Here is a 20501-nt window from a genome sequence, read left to right on the forward strand (position 1 = left end):
CTCCACAAGCAGTAATGATAAACATACTCAAAGAGTCGACAGAGAGGTTGTAACCGTCCGTCCTTCAAGTACTCTTTTGTGGAAACAAGCTTTTATGAGTGGTTGCTGCACACAAATGCTGGCCTTAAAAAAAGTAAACATGGAGAGAATCCTTCAGTGTAGAATAAGGGGCCTCGTATAAGGCAATAAAACTGTCTTAGGCCATAACCAATCAATGACCTCAAACCAAGCCTTTTAAAGAATTAATATCCAAAGACTGATGCAACATAGTTTTGATTTAACTAAACTGAACCCTTTACACTTTGATGATGGTGTTTAGTCAGAATTAGTTCAAAGCACACTGTACAGACAGTCAGAAATGAAGGTTACAGAGTACAGTGTGTCACCAAGGCTCCACACACACAGTTTGACAACAATGGAAATGTTCTTCTGAGGAACTAATAAATGTCTGAAATGATGGCTGAAGTACAGGATGATGTGCTTCATTACAACATGGCAGTGTTTCAAATTAAGCAGTTTAGAATGACATGCAGACTTTAATACAAGTGACATTTCAGCAACATGTTGAAAGTAAAAAGGACAAAGGATCATCTGCTTGAAATTTCATTGCCATTGTCATTGTCATTCAATTATTGTCGAGATAATTTAGTAAAAGACAACTTAACTTTCTTGTTGAGGCAGAGGTGAAAGGAGGTGAAAGAATCACACACAAAAAATTGAATTTGTTGCAGCTACAGTCTTTTTGTTATGGCTATGTTTATCTGTATGACCAGAGAGCAATTTAACCATCTAACTGTGTGTTAGAGATGGATGGTCAGGTGAGGAAAACCTATGCTAGGATCCCTTAAGGTGAAAAGAGCCACCTGATATCATCTTCTTTAAAAGAAAAACACACACACACACACACACACACACACACACACACACACACACACACACACACACACACACACACACACACACACACACACACACACATTCAAACCATCAGAGAGTTTCAGAATTGTTTTAACCCTCTGGTGTCCACACCCATTCCAAAGAACACACTCAAAGCGGAAATAGGCTGGAAAAAGTTGCGAACAAAGAAGACTTGTAACCCTAACAGACTGTCATGTAAAAATAACAATGTGACCTGTATGCAATTATGTTGTAGTCAAGACCACCTAATACAGTGTTTTTCAACCTTGGGGTCAGGACCCCATGTGGGGTCGCCTGGAATTCAAATGGAGTCACCTGAAATGTCTAGGCTAGTAATTGATAATAATAAAAAACACTGATAAAAATATTTTTTTCAACTAATTATTAAGAAAAATGAATTTGATTCCACTGTGGGTCCTAACATTAGTGTAATAACTCATCTATCATTGATAGCATCACGTTGCTCACGATTCATCAGCCACTGATATTGGATCCGTCATCCATCAATCAAACGTCTGAGACACACACACACACTGAGCTCGGTCTCGCTCCAAACATTGAATATCCCGCCCGCTTGATAACAACCAATCAAATTCGTTTTCCTTACTCGGGTAAACTTGTGCTGCAACTTGTGGAAACTCGTAGAAGGAGGCGCGACAAACAGGACAAATGGCCATTTCTGAACACCTTTAAAATTATAGTTAAAAACACCACGCAAATTCTTTAAAATATCTGAACTGGCGGGGTCACCAGAAAATTGTTATGTCAAAATGGGGTCAAAAGGTTGGGAACCACTGACCTAACCCGAGATTGAGTCAACATCAAGACTTTGGGGGGGTCGAGACCAAGTCGTAGACTGAGACCAAACAAATGCGAGACCATTTTCAATAAACCAAAGTGAGTGAGTGACAGAGAGAGGCATTTGCGGTTAAAAAAAATAAAAAGATGTCACTGCAGCTGTGGTCTTGACTGGTCTGGAGAAGAAAATCAAGTCTCAGGACCGGTCTCGAGTAACACCAGTATGCAAATTATGTAGGAACTTACAGTATTTACCCTGTAACATCCAGGTGACCTTGAAAGTGGTATACACATTGTTCTTCCTAGAGGCAACAGACGTTATGCAAACAGGTTCTGCATTTTTCCCTCATAAAACAAAAGGTCACATGGTTCATATATGCAGCTGTGATTTGGCGTGCCACAGCAGTATCTTCCTGCTCTGTATTCTCCCTAAGGTTCACACAATGCTATGAATGAAGAGTGTGTGTGTGTGTGTGTGTGTGTGTGTGTGTGTGTGTGTGTGTGTGGTTTACCATGAATTGAGGTGACCTGAAAAATAAAAAAATCTACCTTAATATACACAACATTCATGTGGGTTTAAATTCTGTTTCCATAGGCAGTGAGGCTTTATGTTGAGCTATTTTCCTGTTTAGTTCGACAGTAGAAAATGTGTCAGCGACACAGTAGTTCTATGTGTAATTTAAACATGAAAACACTGCACTCTGTACTCTTTTTCCTTTTGACTGATGTTATCGCTCTACATCGCCTACATTACTACTGTAATGTAACCACAAACTGCTCTACAAGAGAAGAGATAGATTTAAACACAAAATCATACTCCTGAATGCTCAGCCTTTAATAAACATAGCATAAGAAGACTGTGGGAAGCCATCTCCCATCATCTGCACTTTAACCAAATTACAGTTTTCTTGGCATGTTATTTATCTATTGGAGCTAAACTTTCTTAGGGTGGTAGATAATTAGACAGACAGTTAGTTGTTTTAGGCTCAAACATCAACTAATGCAGTGGAGAAAGCAGCACAGCTCTGGCCCTTTTACACACTTGGAAAATGTCCAAGTCAATACGGGAAAGAAAAGGTGATATAAAGTAAGTGAGCAGGCCCCCACCAAGTGATCAGTGCCATTCAAGGTAGCGTATGCAGCACGGGGACATTCACAGATCACCGCCGGAAGACTTTGAAACCTTACGCTAATAATTTACCTGCAAGATGTGTATCTGCTATAGCAGTTCTTACAGACATAGATTAGTAGGCTACTTTTATGATCATTATGCATCACAATGCAAAGTTCATAAAACCAAGAAGACCAAAGATGGTCAATGCTCAACTTTTTTTTTTACTAGGACATGACTTCAATGTTTTTTTAATACTCCTACAGAGTATTGCATTTTATTGTTAAATGCAATTAAAAGCAATAATGATAAAATTACAATTTATCGACTTTCATAACAAGAATGATAACAACAGGAATGATAATAATAAAAAAATATAAATATAATAACAACATTCTCCCTATTTTTCATTTCATTTATAAACACAGTAGGCACACACTAATAAGTTAGAGCAGTGTTTCCTGCCTTGTCTGCATGTACCAGGCCTACTGTAAAAACAGCCAACCGCCATCGAAAAAAAAAAAAAAAAAAACTTGGGAGTTTGTAATTAGGGCGAGGCTTATTTTGCTCGGTTCCTGCCCGTGATTCGGCTCTCTGATTCCCCACAGCGATCAGTCGGAGCGCTGCAACTTACTGTGCCGTTTTCAAGGTTTGTTTTTCGGCTCCATGTTGAAGTTTTTTGCGTCCGGAGCTCCTCAGACTCTCCTCTCGTAGCCGCATACAGTGTTAGCGGATACACACAGTACACACACAGAGAGACACACACGCAGAAGCCCTCGCCTGATTTGCACCAGCGCGGGTCATTTCAGGTTAAAACCCTGGCGCTGTGTCCCGTCCAGTTTAGCCGACGGAGATCAACGCTGGTTCCAGCTGAGGAGGAATGCACGGACACCGGGACTCCTATTAGATTCTTTTGGACGCGAGCTTCTTCTTGCATATGCGGTATGTTTTTACATTTCTTGTTATTCGTGTCAACAGCCAGTGACAACCTCTCCAGGAACTATGTGTTTGACATTAGCGCTGGTAGGTGGGCGTAGAACGCTTCCTAAGCGAATTTTCACATGAACGTCCACGCTTTGACACAGCAGCCTGATGTGCTTCTGGTGTCCTGTGCACTGAGCGCTGTGTGGACAGTGTGTGTGTGCGCGCGCTGAACTACCGTCACAATTTCCGCAATTGACCGCTTGCTGCTCGGTGGGCTGACGGTTCACAGTCGGGTGAACGTGACTTGGACCTTTCCAGAACTAACCGAGTGTTTCCCACAGTTCGGGGTCTACTGAGCCCACCGAGCAGCACTTTATCACCGTCACATTTCAACTTCACAGATGCTAAACTCGGCTCCGTGACGCCCACGGCGGCGGTCTGTTGGCATGAGGGGGCGCGAAAAAGGAGGCTTTACTTTCACATTTAATTAATTTCTGTTGGGTTTTAATCCACGCCGAACTGAATACCGGCCTGTCAGAGTAAATTAAGTAACTTTTAATTTGTTGTTGGGGGTTGTGGAGTTTGTCAAAAAGCGATAGCAAAGTAAATTGGTGTAAGTTGAAGCGTGGTTCTGTGTCGGTAGGCTACGAGACCAGAACCGGAGCAGCTTTTATGGGTGCACTGACACTGGGGCCACTTGTTCCGTACCGTGCTGAAACACGAATGTCACCCCCCCTCCCCTGTCCTCCGCCGGACCGCACTCACATTATTTACCCCGAGCCCAAGTGTACTCAAGCACCGTTGCCTCCGACACATACGTCATCACGTTGATATATGACATGCGCGTGGCGCGACGTCATCATAAATGACTGTATGTGTCTGCAGACCCCGAGACCTGCACAGTCAGACCCCTGCACTTGTGGACCCACACATTCAGACCCCTTGGTTTTTTGCTATGGCGCCACAGGTCTGTTTTGTATGTGGATAATGTATACGAAATATGGACAATATGGATGGCAGTAGGAACGTGAATCACATTGTTCATTTAATGTCATAAAAGGTTTTGTCGAAAATGTATAGTGTAACGACCATTTGACCAATACGTTTACTACGATAGTCTTATATGCATGTCAAATTCAGTAATAGCCTATATAATATTGATCTTCTTGGAAGCTCGCTTGGCTGGCACATTTTGTTTAAGTTAATGAAACCGAGATACTTTTAATACTGTGTGCTTAAAATAAAGAGAAATAAAATGATAGGCTATGTGTGTGGGCCAACGTGTTCATAAAATATGTCATACTTTTGTGGAAACGTTGGCCCACACTGTCAGATACATTTTCGCCAAAAACTTTTATGACATAAAACAAACAACGCGATTAACGTTCGATACTCACGTTCCTACTGCCATCCATATTGTCCATATTTCGTATCTGGCATATCTGTATCCGCATACAAAACTAATAGTAGCCTAACCCCATGCAATAGAACATTTAAAAGCATTTTATTTCATTATAGGCTTTTAAAAAAAGTTTAAAAGTGTTCCAAGCTTCACAAACAATTAGATCTTGGCATTTTATTTGGATTTTGCCCTGTCAAAAAACCATAGTGCGGGTCTAGACTGTGCAGTTGCAATTTTACAGTCAACCACTAGGTGGAATTAAGGGGTCTGAACGTGCGGGTCCACAAGTGCAGGGGTCTGACTGTGCAGGTCTCTGGGTCTGCAGCCATATACTATTGGTTGTTAATACGCAGTTGCAGCAGTAGGTTGAAGAAGGAACCTGAAAACATGGCTCACTTACAAAACTGTGCTTGTAAGCATGCACAACCAAGTGTACCCACACCTCTTCCAACCGTACTGGGCAAGTGAAGCGTAGGCTACCGTAACAAGCATGGTACACTTGCACTCACACTAGCCAAATAATCCAGACTTAATGGAGCAAATGTTCTTGGGCACGGCACGGTTGCCTAGGTCACATTCACACCAGCCTTTTTTAGTCCGGTTGATCCGAACCCTGGAGCGTTTCCCCCTTTGGTGCGGCTCGTTGCGTGGGCCGCGAACTCTGGTGCAGACCAAACAATCGCTCTCTGGCCCACATCGTGACAGTGGTCTTGGTCCGCAGTCATATACCAGCCATTCATATGCGCAATACTTTAAAGTCTACTGAGATACAGTCCAGATCAGCACCAACATGAAAATAAGCCGACAATGCTCCATGTTGTAATTGCGACGAGGTTGTTGTCTGTTGTCTACTCGCTTAACCTGTACGACCAGTAACCGAACGCCATTTGTGGCCATGTGACTTTTGTTTACAATTTTTGGACCGTTTTAGTTCGGCCTTTGTTAATGCTAACCAGACCTATTGAAAATTAATTGAAAATTGAAAAGATATCCTTTCCTTGATTTGAATCATACAACAGACCCTTACTGTAGGTGTGAACAGTGGCGCTGCCAGGATTCAATTTCAATGTACACACATAATATACTGCACAACTGAAAGTATTGTTGCGACCCCGCAGTAATGTTCTTGTTATGATGTTTAAGTTCTGTGATTTCTGACTGATTGTGAATGTGTATGGTACGGGCAGGTAGCGTATGGTTGGATGAGAAACTGAGGAGCCGGGTTGAGTGTGAGGAAGACCTGTGTGTGTGTGTGTGAATGTGAGTGAGGAGGAGCAGAGGAAGAAGTGAGAGCTGTCAGATAAGTTTGTGTTATGTTGTTGTAGTTACGTCGGGTCTGACGCTACAATATCAATAACAACATGTGCTTAACATGGACGTCGGACGCGAAATAGCCGCGGAGCAGAGCCAGTTTCCTTTCGGTGCCGTTAACAGATTGTGCCAGATGCGCCAGAGCGCGTGAGAGATTAACACACACATTCACACAGGCTACACACACATACGGGCTACAATACCCACAGACACACAGCTGATGGGCCGAGGCGCGGCACGGAGAAATGCGCAACTGGTGGCGTGCTCCCCCAGTGGGTGCTCAACCTGGAATCGGTGCCTATGAGTCCATAATCGCGGTGCAGACGAGTGAGTTTGGAGCTAGAGAGGAGAGACCTTCATTATCGCTGCTCTGCTGCGTGTTTGTGATCGTGGGTTTGAATCTCTTTTTTTTCAAATGCCTGGAAAAGGCTCAACTGTCTTTTTGACATTTCTATACTGGACCGGGCGTAATCATCACATAGCGGTAGTGTAATAGGCGCCAGAAATCAAAAAGAGACAGATGACATGGCGTAAACGACAATCACTGGCTTTTATGTTAGGTTTCAGTGATTGGTTTAACAATCAATGAACTCAGCACGTTTAGCCTGTTAGAAACAACAAGCTTCTTTATCACACCCCCTAAAAAAAAAAAAAAAGTGCTTCTTTTTTTTTCACTTATGAAAACAATTGTACGCACAGTGCGTACAGGATTCCGGCTGGCGGCGCCACTGGGTGTGAACCATACCTAAGAGGACTTAAAGGTAAGGTATGAGATCCTCGAGGGTTAGGGTTCTGGTTTTCCTCCCAGTCCCAGGGCCTGAGGGAGGGCATCCAGCCTCTGATGGAAATACTCTTGTGGCGGCATCTGGCTCACTTTGACTCCTGTGGATGTTTTAAAGAGGAACTAAGAAGGATTTCTCCCGTGGCTAGGCAACATTTTTACCGTAATTAAAAAGCTCTGGAGTAATTGTGATCGTTAACTACATGACTTGTTATACGAGTGAGAACGGAGGCTCTCTGTCTTCCACCTGACGCCTCACGGCTGAAAACCAACCTTGCAACATCAGTGTAGTACCTGGTCACCGCCCCGGTGTCCCAGCTCTCGTCTCTGCACACCGCAACACTAACGCGCTCCGTAACCCGTAATCTTTTGTTTCATGACGGTTAAGACTACACAAACACACATGCTGTAACATCGTTAACGTTTTCCACTGCTCCATTTATTGATTTACGCCGGCTTCATTGTAAACAAATGCACATGGGCGAGAGGAGCGTAACTGACAGCTGGAAAAGCGAGCAGACTTGCATAGTTCCCCTTTAAGACAAGTCACTCACTTCATCGCTGTGATGTCAGCTGTGATCTTTGCTGTGTGCGATCAGCATCTTGTACAATGCAAACAAACATGTCCGACAGTGCGTTAGCGGCCTTAAAGGTCGGACCTGTGGACATGACTGTTCAGTTGTTGTTTGATGTTGGGTAATTTGATAAAGCACGTGTGGTTAGCCTTCAGGGAGGGACTTGTTTGTAAAGTTGGGTCATTGCTCAATATTTTTGAAGCTGTCCTTTCTGGCTTGCCGTAGTTTTCCGTAGCATGACAGATGACATATCGCCTTCACGAACAGTAGCCTACGTCAGTAGCTAAAATCGGCTGTAAAAAAAAAAAAAAAGCGCACACAACACACACATACACACATGATTGGCTTAGTAGCTGAAAAGGTATTTTTGACACATAAAAGAAAGTGGCACTTTATTCTGCAAGTTGTTTTTCCATAGGCTTATTATTGCATAGGAGTATTTATGTTCACCTGCCTGTTTCCACGTAAATGTGCGAGTGCTTGCATGAACATGTTTACTGTAATGCAACCTACAGTCTTTACAGTTGATTACAGTTTATTCCTGCATTTTGCATACAGCACCATGCCATCACTGGTCTCCAATTCTCCATTCAGTATAACCAGTTTGTGACATGAGGGAGATGGCTGGGGAAACATTGGCATGGAATTATCAGTTCATTTACTTTCTTTGATGCATTTGTTGAAACTTGTAAGATTATTTTCAGCTCTAGAAGGATGCCCTACCCACGTGATGACAGTTGTGAATTTTACAATAACAAGCCCCGACTCCTGAAAGGGCAGAGCACACACACACACAGCGAGTGGGTACAGTCTGTTTGATCAAGACATCTTTTATCTGTACCTATAATTGTGTGAGTTGAACTGGTGGCATTTCCTTTCCAGCTCATGAGGCATTGTCACACAGTCACTTGGTAAATGATTACATGTGATTGATTCAGATCAGTTCATCAAGGGGCTGAAGTTTGAAACCACTGGCGTTGCCATAAAAGGTGAACATAGAAAACCCCATCAGATTTAAAGCATTTATTTTCATTTGGCATAATTTAAGACCTGCACATGGATCCAACAAGTGATTCACTTACAATCCTGTTGTCAACTCTACAGGTTTTATCATGTGGGGCTGTAGTTTGAAAGCAGTAAATATAAAAGACCTTACACTCTCATGACTAACCCACACAGGTGTTTTCACTTCTCCAGCCAGATAAGACCCTTTCAAAGAGAGCGCGGCTGTGTGTAGACACAGTTTGATTGACACCACTTTCACGTTTCTGTTTTATTGCACTCCAAGGCAGTACTTTATTTTATTGTTTTGGAGGTGGAATCAAACAATTCTTTTCACTTAGGCACCTTATCAACAGTTTATATCAATTAAAAGTTGTCAGCATAGTCCTGCCAAACTACAACCTGAACACATGCCTCAGCAGAATGATTGAAAGCACCAGAGTGGATGTACAGGGCTTTAATGTTCAGGGGTAAGGGTTGATTATCCGCTTGGTCCACACTATGTCAAGTATCAATGCTGCTATAGTCTGCCAGTAAACCCAGAACTCTGTTAGCGCTTTTACCACTTTCGGTTCCCTTGTCAATACGTTTTTTGAATAGGATTTTGGTAAAATAACTCAAATAAGGGCTTAAGCGAGTTTCAGTAAAATCAGTAAATAATAGCCTACTTGTTAATTTTGAAGCTTTTACGTGTGGTAAAAAAGGCTGTTGCTAACAAGTTGCTCAATACAAACAAACCCTGTCTGGGACATTAAGCGTCATCACCCCCAACAGGCCAGAGTGTTGTTTTGGAGGTTATTTGATGTTATTCATGGCTCTTCAACAAGTAGAAACAGTCTCATTTCCCCATTAGACAACGTTTTTACAATAAAGTGGCTGAAATCAGTGGAAAGCTTAGTGGTGGTGACGTCAGTCATGTGACCGTGTAGTAGTCCGTTAAAGCAGAACGTTAGCTTTTTACTTCTGGCCATCGCATTTAAGCTTCCAATACGGTATAAAAGGTGTTCATATGTGAAGATTATCTCACTGAACTAAACTTGTAAGTATCATACATTTGTGTTTTAGTCACAGAGCAGATCATCCGGGAACCAGCATGATGCTAAACTTCAAGTTTTGACGTCAGCCCTGGCAACACTCTGTTGGTGCAAAGGTATTTCTGGCCTCGTCTTTTGCCCTTAATCCGAGGGAGAGAAAGAGTGGGCTTGACAGGTGCTTTGAAAACTGAAGTCTACATTCAGTGTTTTCTTCATGCAGGAGATTTGTTGCAGCTCCATTCTCCACAGGAGCAGAAACAATGAAAGCGGCTAGTGGGGCTGGTATTGTTTTCACCTTGTGGGTCTAGGGATGAACTGGTAACTTGTTAGACGCTGTATCACAGTAGAAAAGCCAGACAGTTGATTTTTAGTTTCACTCTTCTTCTGTATCACACATGAGCAGGTTTCAAAAGTGAAAGTGAATATCCCTGCAAAAAGGCTGATTGACTGTCAGGCGAGTTTGTCTCAGTCACATGACCACAGAGCTTCATGCACAGACTCAGCAGAGAGAGAGAGAGAGAGAGAGAGAGAGATAGAGCCGTATGCGAGCCTCCGTCTGAGCTCGTTGCTGCCACAGTGTTTCTGCTTTAACAGCGCCATGCTGGGCAAGTGACAGGTGTGTCTGAAAGATGATACAGAGTGGAGAAATAATATAATGAAATGGCTATTCCATTCTTCAGAGTGGAAATTCAGCAGGCAAACCCAGTACTGCTATTGGTTGAATGTGTGATTTCAGTATTTGAATGCAAATATTCAGCTGTTTAGACGAGTTCAAGTGATGATGTGTTACCACTGTGTAAAGCAACCTGATGGTTATAATTTTGATGTTAAATTTTTACACCATTTCATATCTAGTCATGGCAAAGTGTGGTCCTGAGAACACAAACATCTACCTCTAGTTTCGTAATGCAAAGCTGTGCATCTACATATTACAGAAAAATGATTGGTTCTACGCTGCTGTATTCATTTTAATGGAGGTCTACTGAGACTGTCCTTGTTCAGCAGCTTACAGTGCCTTGCAAAAGTTGAACCTTTCCACATTTTGTCACATTACAACCACAAACTTAAACATAATGTTTTGCATGTTGGCCATAAAGTTCAATTTTGGTCTTTGATTTAAAAAAAAATCTTGAACACCATGTATCATTTTCCTTCCACTTCACAACAATATGCATGGTGTTCAAGAATTTTTACAAATCAAAGACCAAAATTTAACTTTTTGGCCAACATGCAAAACGCTATGTGTGCAGAAACACTGCACATGAACCTGAACGCACCATCCCCACGGTGAAACATGGACTTTTTCTATTCCTATGTAACTACGTACTTTTAGTGGCAAAGTTATGCAGTCTAAAGGCCTTTGCACACTGAGTCCGTTTTTTCCATCTGAAATTGCCGCACGTCAAAAAATAAATTCGAGATGCGTGACCATTTTTGTCTCCTTCTCCGTAATTTGGAACACAAAATAAAAACGCATGCGAATAAAACGCAACGGACTCAGTGTGCAAGGAGCCTGTGCGTAACGTTTTTTGTCGGATGACGGATACGAAAAACGCATGCCAAAAAAACGGACTCAGTGTGCAAAGACCTTAAGTCTTATAGCCATGATTGCTATTTGTCACCATGGTGATGATCTCCGCAAGAAGGATCTAGGTTTAATCTCGGGGCCTGGGGCCTTTCTGGGAGAGTCCACATGCGCCCCCTGTGCCTGTGTGTCTAAACACACACACTCTGCTGATTTGTGACTTTAAATTGCCTTAGCATGTGAACGTGTGTCTGTGTGTTGTTCATCTCTATATGTGGCATGGCCCTGTGATGGACTGGTGGTGACCCGTCCAGAGTGTAACGGCCCACCCCTCGCCCCGTGTCTGTCCTCTGACTCCCTCAGTCCAGAGGCACAGTAGGTTGATTGGAGAAATTGTCCGTGTGTGTGACGTGTGGCATTGTGATAGAATATAAGCTGAAGACTGAGACTGAATTCAGACTGACTGAGGCCGTGACTCATGATGTACAGCACATGGTCTCTAGAAGTGTAAGATTCAACTTGTTATGGTCTGTTGGTAAAACACTGAAATACCAACACAATCTTCAAATTTAAATGAATCAACATATCAATTTGCAACACTTAGAACCTACAGTTCATACAGAATCCTTGCCCAACAGGTTTAGATAAGTATGTGGTCCCCACCCTAATGTCAAGTGTGTATGCAAATATGTGCTGATGCAATAAGTTAATTAATTCACTGATATCTAAGGTAAAACTGCTAAAGCTGTGTTGGTTTCTGCTTGTTAATTAAAAAAAAAAAAAAGAAGGTCTATTTGTCTTTTATTGCAGTCTGTGTGGGTTATAGTAACCTGGTGCTCTATCTGAATGATGATTTTGTTGGTTGCAGCCCAAGGAATGAAAAATCGATAATAGATCTGACTGGCTATGGGCAGTTAACCCAGTATTCAAAGACTCATTTCTCATGTTAATTTCATTGTCCAAGTAAGTGGGATAAAGGGTTATAGTTTGTTTTGATCAAAGTTTTGTAGTTTGACGCCTTAATGGCTTCACTAACTACGCTGTCCCGGTGATAATTTATTCAGTGGCACAACTGATACGAGTTTGTTGATGTGCAAATTATTATGATTCAGCCAAAAACTTCACTTTGAAGAAAGGAAGTGTAAAGCATGCAGCACAGTATGTTGTCTATAGCTGTCTCTCTGAAACATGTCAGTTTGTAATGATCTACTATTAGCCTACTATTAGAACAGTACTGGGAGGACTTGGGAAATAATTACACTTTCCCCTTGTACTTTGATCAGACTGACCCACAAGTGCAACCCAAGTGTATGGGATCATGTGTTGAGCTTCGAGCACTACCACAATGTGTGTTCTTACATTTCAGTAGTGGAACTTAACCTGTCAAGTCTATAAGATAGATGTGGAATAAAGGGCAAGCCAGAACCAGACATAAAACTGGGACAAAAACATAATCATAACATAAAATGCTCCGGGGGTCGTCATCTGATTTTCTCTACTTATTGCAGATATTGCAGTAGCGGCCTCATCAAAACATGCCGAAATGTTATCACACCAACACTCTGTCATGATACAGGCACAGCCAAAGCCAGTTCTCCAACTGGAGCTGTGGCTTACGAGGCCGTTGGCTGTGTGAGTTGGCACGTAAATGATTGTTTGCAAGTACAGGCTCATTCTGAAGGCAGCGACGTCTGCTATGAATTTATCTCCCTCTTGCAAAAGTAGAATGCAGTTTATTTGTACCATTGAATGTGAGTCGGTTTGATTCATTGCATTGTTTCTAAAGGGGATAGAAGTTATGGTAGCTTTATCAAAGAAGAGTTACAGATAGTAATTCATTTAAGAATGAACTGTACAGTAAAATAATGTAACTGTCTGCAGCACTATAACAGGAGTGATGATGATGTTGCCAACTGGATCATGGTTCAGGTTGTGCAACCAGTCTTAACAGTTTTAAATAGTACTATCTGGCCAATTTTACTAATGTAAGCTTAGCTACTGCTGTTAAGAGTTTACAGCGTTGGTAAAGTAATGTGTAATGTATGCATGGATGCTTTACACTTTTAATACTCTGGCTGAGAGAAGCACTGTGTCCTGTGGAGTTTAGCTGCACCTCCCACCTTCTTTACTGCAGCGGCGTGCAGCAGGCCACCAAAACAAACCAACACGTCACCGGATTGGTCGATTTCACTCATATGTGATCGGTATCAGTGGCAGATTGGGGACATTCCTGGTTCCTACTGTTTTAAAAGGATCTCCCACATACAGTATGTCATCAGCTCATTGAGCCTCATCAGTGTACCATAACCATTCCTCACCCATGGAAGTATCTAGTTGGAACATGAACGTGGGCTATTACAGTAAAACGCCTGATTGCACAATTTCAGACAACATAATAATGTATCTTGCATCTTGCAGCACCAGGTTATCAAGTTTATTCGAAGCTGTGGGTTCTATAAAACGAGAGATTATGCTCGGAAATCCAGCTTTTCAGATAAAGACTTCAGCTGCTATCAACTCCCTATACGCATTTTGTACGTCAGGTTGAGTTATTGCTAATGAAATCCTATCATCAATTATCAATCAGCTGTCAGTGTTCCAGTAATGTGGGTACAGGTAAATGGACCTGAAAGCTCACACCAGGAGACAGCTTTAAGGTGGGACCTATTGCACTGAATCAGTGAGACAGGAAGGGTTGAACATGAAGGCAACTCAGAGGGGAACTGTGCCTATACGCATCAACATGGGTTCACTAGCTGCAAAGATCAGCTGAGTCTGTGAGAGCACTTGACTCCTGAGAGGCTTTCTAAAGCCTCGGAGTATCAGCTTGAATTTCATCATCATTTCTGTTTTCTTCAATTGATTTAAATGCAACTATTGAAACCGTGACTGTGTCATAGTTGTGTAAATGTAAAAACTGCCAGCAGCACCAGTTGTCTGTAGTACAACAGTAATGTGGGCTGAGGCCATTTCCTTAGTGATGCCTGCTTGCCTAAGTCTCTGCCAGCAGCTGCTGGAGAAGATAAAATAATACCAGTTGGTCATGTTACCTCGGTGACATGGAAAGTGTTCCGTTTGATGGAGACTGCCCTGCGTGAAGTCTGTCACTCTTTTGGCCAATCACCTGTCTGAGCTGCAGTTACTGAGTAAGAGCTGGAGGTATTTACACCTGTCTATTACAGTTATATCACATGTTAAAGGTCCAGTGTGTAATAATTTACAAGGTTTATTGGCAAAATCTGAATATACTACCCATGAATATATTAAAGTGTATAATCGCTACAGAGAAGTGGAGCCGGTTTCCTTTCGGCGCCCATATTTACCGCTGGTGTTGTGTCGCGGCACCTCCACGGCCGGCTCGTGCCTTGCAGCGATTGTTTCGGCATCTGGTCTATTTTGTGCGTGAGCCACGAGCGATCGCGTCAAGCTGGGCAGGAAGTCAAACATGAAACAACGAGAGAATCTGGTCAATTTTCGAAATAAAACACAAATTTAGATCTTCACCTCATCGCTCCATGCTCCCGAAATACTCCCAGTCGTCCCAGTCTTGGTAAACAAGTTATTTTATCCTCGGAGGCCACCGTCACTTTGCCGATGGGAGGGGTGAGTTTGAACGAGTGAGCGCTGCAAACTAGAATCTGAACGCGATATCACGGTTTTCCCCCCATTTTACACACTGGACCTTTAACTAATTGTTCACTTACTGTCAAATCCATCCCAGACTTTGACATCTGTTGTTTCAAGGTAATCAGTGTTATTTGCTTATTTGTGAGTATAGTCATAAAGATTGGACTCTTCAGTGTCGGGCCATTATTTGAACTGAGCAGAGAATTCTGTGTGATTGTTGCTGTACTCATTGGTTTACATTACTCATACAAAATTGAGGAGAACAGCACTTTATCTTTCAGCGTAGGTCTCAGAGGGCGCTTAACATCTAGATTTATATGGACATGTGAAACCTCATGAGTAGCAGAGCTGGTTGTCTACTACGAGTTGACCTTTCTCCGTCAGTCAGACATCAGAAACCGCGGCATCTTAGACCTCTCGACCTTCCTGGCAACCGCAGTGTAACAAGTGCAGCATGGTCCAACACATGCTATGCTCTTTCTTGCTGCTATAATTATACATTTATAAGCTACATACTGTTCTGCTTTGACCTACAAGCTGTATGTCAACCAGAAACACGCAAGAAAGTATTTCATTGGCACATCCCGCTACTACAGTGTGGGGAGCTGCGATGGTGACAATGAGGCAGAACTCTTGACAAACTGTGGCGGGTGGTGTGATGTTTGGCTGGCTGAACATACTGTACTCTGCAGCTGTCAGAAACAGAAACAACTGCTCACACAGCATTCACATAAGGGCCGGATGATGATTCCTTTAAAAACTGGAAACAAGGGCCTTGTACAGATGAGTCATCAGAGAGCACAACATCAGAAACAAACTAACTAGTTCAGTTTGTGCTCAGTACAGGTTTGTGGGGCTTCATTGACTTTATAGTTGGTCAGATTTATCACATGACTTTGTTAGGTGTAGAGGGAGCAGGTGAGTGGGAGTGGTAACACCAGGCTGGATGAGTGTCGCCTATAGCCACCTACACCCATACCAAATACTATCTATAGCCTACTAAGTGAGATCACGGTTAATATGCGTCTAGCGTTCGGTGTTATGGAGATGTGTCATTTTCTACAGCTATCTTCTAACTTATCTCTACATTAGGCTACAGTGGTTTAAAGGTAGAGTCTGGAGGCTTGTTCGTTGCAGTTTGAAACTGGACCCCTCCTCTCGGGCTCAACTGTGCAGCCTCCTGCCCCTGACAGCAGCAGCAGCAGCAGCAGTTGTCAGGACTGCAAAGAAAAGAAAAAGTCTGAGTGAAGCGCTGGAGTGGCAGGCCGATACCCGGCCATCACCAACAACAGGAGCCTCCAATGTTATGCTGTAACGAGTAGGAGGGCCATTGTGGTGAGCTGGGAAGCGGGTGCTAGTGGCCACCGCTAGCAGAAGTTAGCGTGATGGATAGCATCTGCCGCTAGTACTCGCTAGAGCACTGGAAAAGAGAGCAACGACATGCATTGGTCCAATGGAAGCGCCTCCTGATGGCGGAATATGGGTATTGCAAAAGCACCCAAGAACTGACAACTTTGCATTGTTGGTGAATGAGCAAGTGTGGTATTTTCAATAATTTAAGGACATTTATAGATCACCCATGTTAATAGCATCATTGAGGGCCCTTTACAGATATACATTAACACATAGGCGAGTAAAAAAACAAAACAAAACAAAAAACAGTTATCTACATTAATGTTTCAATCTACATTTTGTAATAAACAAATTATAAGTATAATTTGATATGACCAAGACACCTAAAAACAAAAACACGGACGTTTTAATCAATTTACAAGCAAGTGGGCAACACACATACATTGGAGTGAATGGGTTTTCTGGGCGCTTTTGCAATACCCATATCCTGCCACTAGGGGCGCAAAACCCTTACCACGGGAGTCAATGGTGGTGTCGTTACTCTCTTTTCCAGTGCTCTAGTACTCGCTAGCATCCGGGACAGATAACGGGGCTAGCAGCCTTCCTACTCACAGCATGGAGTTTCACCTGAGCTCTGTCATTGGCTGGAGAGAGAAAATGACTCTCCACCCAGTTCAGCGTCCCTGTGCACAACAAAACAAAGCAAAAAATACAGACGGGGGGGAGGGGGCTGTGCAGACACAGCCACCACCACACAGGACTAGAAGCCCATAGGTGTTGATTAAGCCAGATTTCATTTGTATAAGTCTAGTGCTTATTTTTGAGCAAAAACCTCCAGACTCTACCTTTAATTAACATGACCAATTTGGGGGGAAATTAAAGTAGCTGAACCCTGAAGGAGGTTCAGATATGGTACAGTCTGAAAATCGTATCACATTAGATTTTAACTGGCAAGGGTATTACTGTATTACATTTTCCATTACATGATGATAAAATGAATATTTCATGCCCCCAAAACCATCATTTTTATCCTTTTAGAGGGGTCCATTAGGAGGGGGTCAGCCCCCCCCCCCCCCCAGTAATTGTGATGGTTAAATGATGAATTACAGGAAGAATGGAGGCTCTCTGTCTTCCACTTAGTGTCTCTTAGCTGTAAAACCAACCTTGTAAGATCCCAGCTCATGTGGCACTGCAACACAAACGTGCCCCGTAACCCATAATCTCTTGTTTATGACAGAGACTGCACAAATATACACATCGTAACATTGTATATGATAAGTAAAATTATTCACTCATGCTCATGGCCAAGAGGAGGGTTAGCAACACAGAGGAGAAGAGGCTGCTTGTATAGTTCCCCTTTAAAAGAAAAGTAAAGAAGAAAAAGTATTGGTATCGGGATACTGGCCCTGTATGTACGAGATATTAGATTAATTCCAGATTTTGCAGTATGACACAGCCCTATTAGAGGCAGACCTGGTCATCTGTGTTGCATTACTATGTTCTGTTCAGTGTATAACTCTTTATTACCAGGGCTTTCATGATGCTACCATAGGGATTATTCTGACCAGTCCAGTGATGTGGTCACCACTGGGATTTCTCTGGGTGCTCCTCATGGCACAGTCCATATAGTCTAAACTAAAATAATCCAAAATGGACTTTAACTGTCAGTGCTCATGTTGCTATGACAGCACGATGTGTTATAAAAGTTTATAAAAAGGTGTTGTGGCCCGCTTGGCCGAGCAGTGCTCTCCATGGTACTGAAAGGGGGATTTAATTCTGTCGTGTTGGATTAGTATCTAACCTTTTTTGTTTGGTTGTGTATGACCACATCCCCTGTGTGTCAATATGTGGAAAAGAAAGTCCACCACTGATACTTATCTGATACCTGACAATATTTTCACCCACATACACTCCACAGCATATTCAGACAGTACCATACAGTAAGTCCTACAAAGGTGAACAAATATTCTAATAGATATGTCACCACAGACCACGTGTTTTTAATTATTTTTTTTCGTCTTGCTTTTTTTTTGGCTCTCCAGTACAAACTCCAGTTGTGTTGATCTGTATCAGTTGTGGCCATGGGCTGTTTGGCTGAGTAAGCTCATTAAGTAAATACAAAACAGGATCACAAATACTTGATGCATGTGCTTGTGGGTTTGTGGTAGAGAAAGCAAACACCTACATATTAAGAAAGTGAAGCTGTGCAACAAATGGTGTTAAAGTTGGCAGGCGCTGTGGGTTTTTTTTATACAGTTGCCCTGGAGATACTTTATTCTCAGGTCCATTTCAATTCAATAGTCTGTTTGTGATAATGGTTTCAAATAGATGCAGTTCCATACATACTGTTTTGCTGCTGTGTCTCTGGTGCTGATCAGTGCTCACTCAGCTCAGGGAGTTTTTTTCTGCCTCCTGTTGTTCCTCTGCTCACGTTCATTCTGACTTGAAGTGTGTGTCATTATCCAGCCTGCTCTGTCATAGCAGCCCGCGTGTGTGAGTGTGATGCTTTCACCCTGAGCACCACAGGGTTACACTTGTTATGAAATCAGCAAGCAGAGCAGTCCATCTCATTACTTTATATTCATGTGACGAGCGTACAAATGTCAATGAGGTGCTAAACTGCATGAGCCCGGAAAGACGAGGCAATAATTTGGTTTTAACAATAAGAGGTTTCAACAGTAAAGAGATGAGGAAAAAATATATTCCGAGTCAGAGTCTGTTTATTTGCCATTTATGGAAGGAGACCACATTGGAAAAGTAGATAGATAGATAGATAGATAGATAGATAGATAGATAGATAGATAGATAGATAGATAGATAGATAGATAGATAGATTCATTAAGTATAATAATAATAAAAAAGTAAATATGAGGTCATATCAGGATATGACTGTGCCCCCCCAGTTTATGTCATGCAGTCACTGTCCCTCTCTGAGTAGGATCTGTTGCCTTTCGCTCTCATCTGTATCTCTGTGTAGTTTGTTTTTGGAGAGTTCAAGTTCAAACTTTGGTTGGGTCATTTAAGGACACGCAAATCTGAGGCTGCCCCAGCTTTGCCTTGGCTCGCTGCCTTGGCCACTCGTGCTCTTCCTGCACTCTGCAGCAGGCCTCTTCTACACTCTCTCTCTCTCTCCATCCCTCTCTGTCTTTGGTTCCGTATTTAGCGCCCTCAGTCCAGACTGGACTTGCATCAATATGCTGCTCCACCGCAGGAAAGCTGGGATCCGGCTCATGAAGTGGATCTTGTTTTTTTTTCCCCAGGTGTGTGTGTGTGTGTGTGTGTGGGGGGGAGGTTGGGGTTCATGGCGACCATGAAGGTTATGTAAACATGAGTCATTTAAAACATTGGTTCCCAACCTGGGGGCGTCAGAGATTTCAGGGGGTCCACTGAGCTTTGTCTGTTCTGAGGTTGTGAGGTCATCAAAATTATATTTGCGCATATTTCAATTTTAAAATCCCAATAACACCCAATTGGAAAATCAAAATCATGTAAAAACCTGAACCAGAAAGATAAAATAAAACAAAATAAGATAGAATAAAATGAATCAGATGGATTCGAAGTGTAAATGGGGGGGGCGGGGGGTTCAAGGAAAAAAGGTTGGGAACTACTGATTCAAAGGATGCGTCCACTTATTGCAGATGGGGATGGACACCATCGCTCTGATAGGTCTTTTAAATTGTCCACTGTTTTGATGGACAGGGTTGTAAATATTCTGTCTTTATCTACTATTACTCATTACTTTCATTATCATTTTAATGACGATGAGACATAGTCAAAAATAATCACTTTATTGCTTTTCATGTCAACAGTGCGTTAAGCAGATGGATGATTTGTTTGTCTACGGTGACAGTGGAGGACACTAAGCACTGTGTGTTTGAACTTAGAATTTATTTAACATTTATTTTTATTATGAACAAACCAAAAGCCTGCTCCTTCAGCTGGCTGCTCTCTTCAGTGTAATCTAACACATACATAGCTCTGGATGCCGGGGCGAGGTGCTCCTGTTGAAAACATCCACTGCATCACAACAGTTGGCCTTTGAAAGGAGCCAAGCTGCCGACGGTATCCCCCTACATAATAAAAATCAAGATGTTACTTTTGGCATGAATTATTACTTGAGGCATTCAGCAGTTTGTGCAG

At 42.5% G+C, this 20501-nt stretch overlaps 1 protein-coding gene across 2 annotated transcripts in view; it reads left to right on the forward strand.

Annotated features, from left to right (window-relative positions):
- Nucleotides 1-3311: 3311 nt before the first annotated feature.
- Nucleotides 3312-20501, forward strand: part of thrb (thyroid hormone receptor beta) — a 138825-nt gene continuing 121635 nt past the window's right edge. For both annotated transcript variants that reach the window (XM_083981879.1, XM_083981880.1), the window contains exon 1: nt 3312-3769. The gene's annotated coding sequence lies outside the window, so the exon portion shown is untranslated. The remainder of the gene's footprint in view (nt 3770-20501) is intronic.

The sequence above is a fragment of the Trachurus trachurus genome (assembly GCF_905171665.1).
Source record: "Trachurus trachurus genome assembly, chromosome: 11".
Lineage (NCBI taxonomy): Eukaryota > Metazoa > Chordata > Actinopteri > Carangiformes > Carangidae > Trachurus > Trachurus trachurus.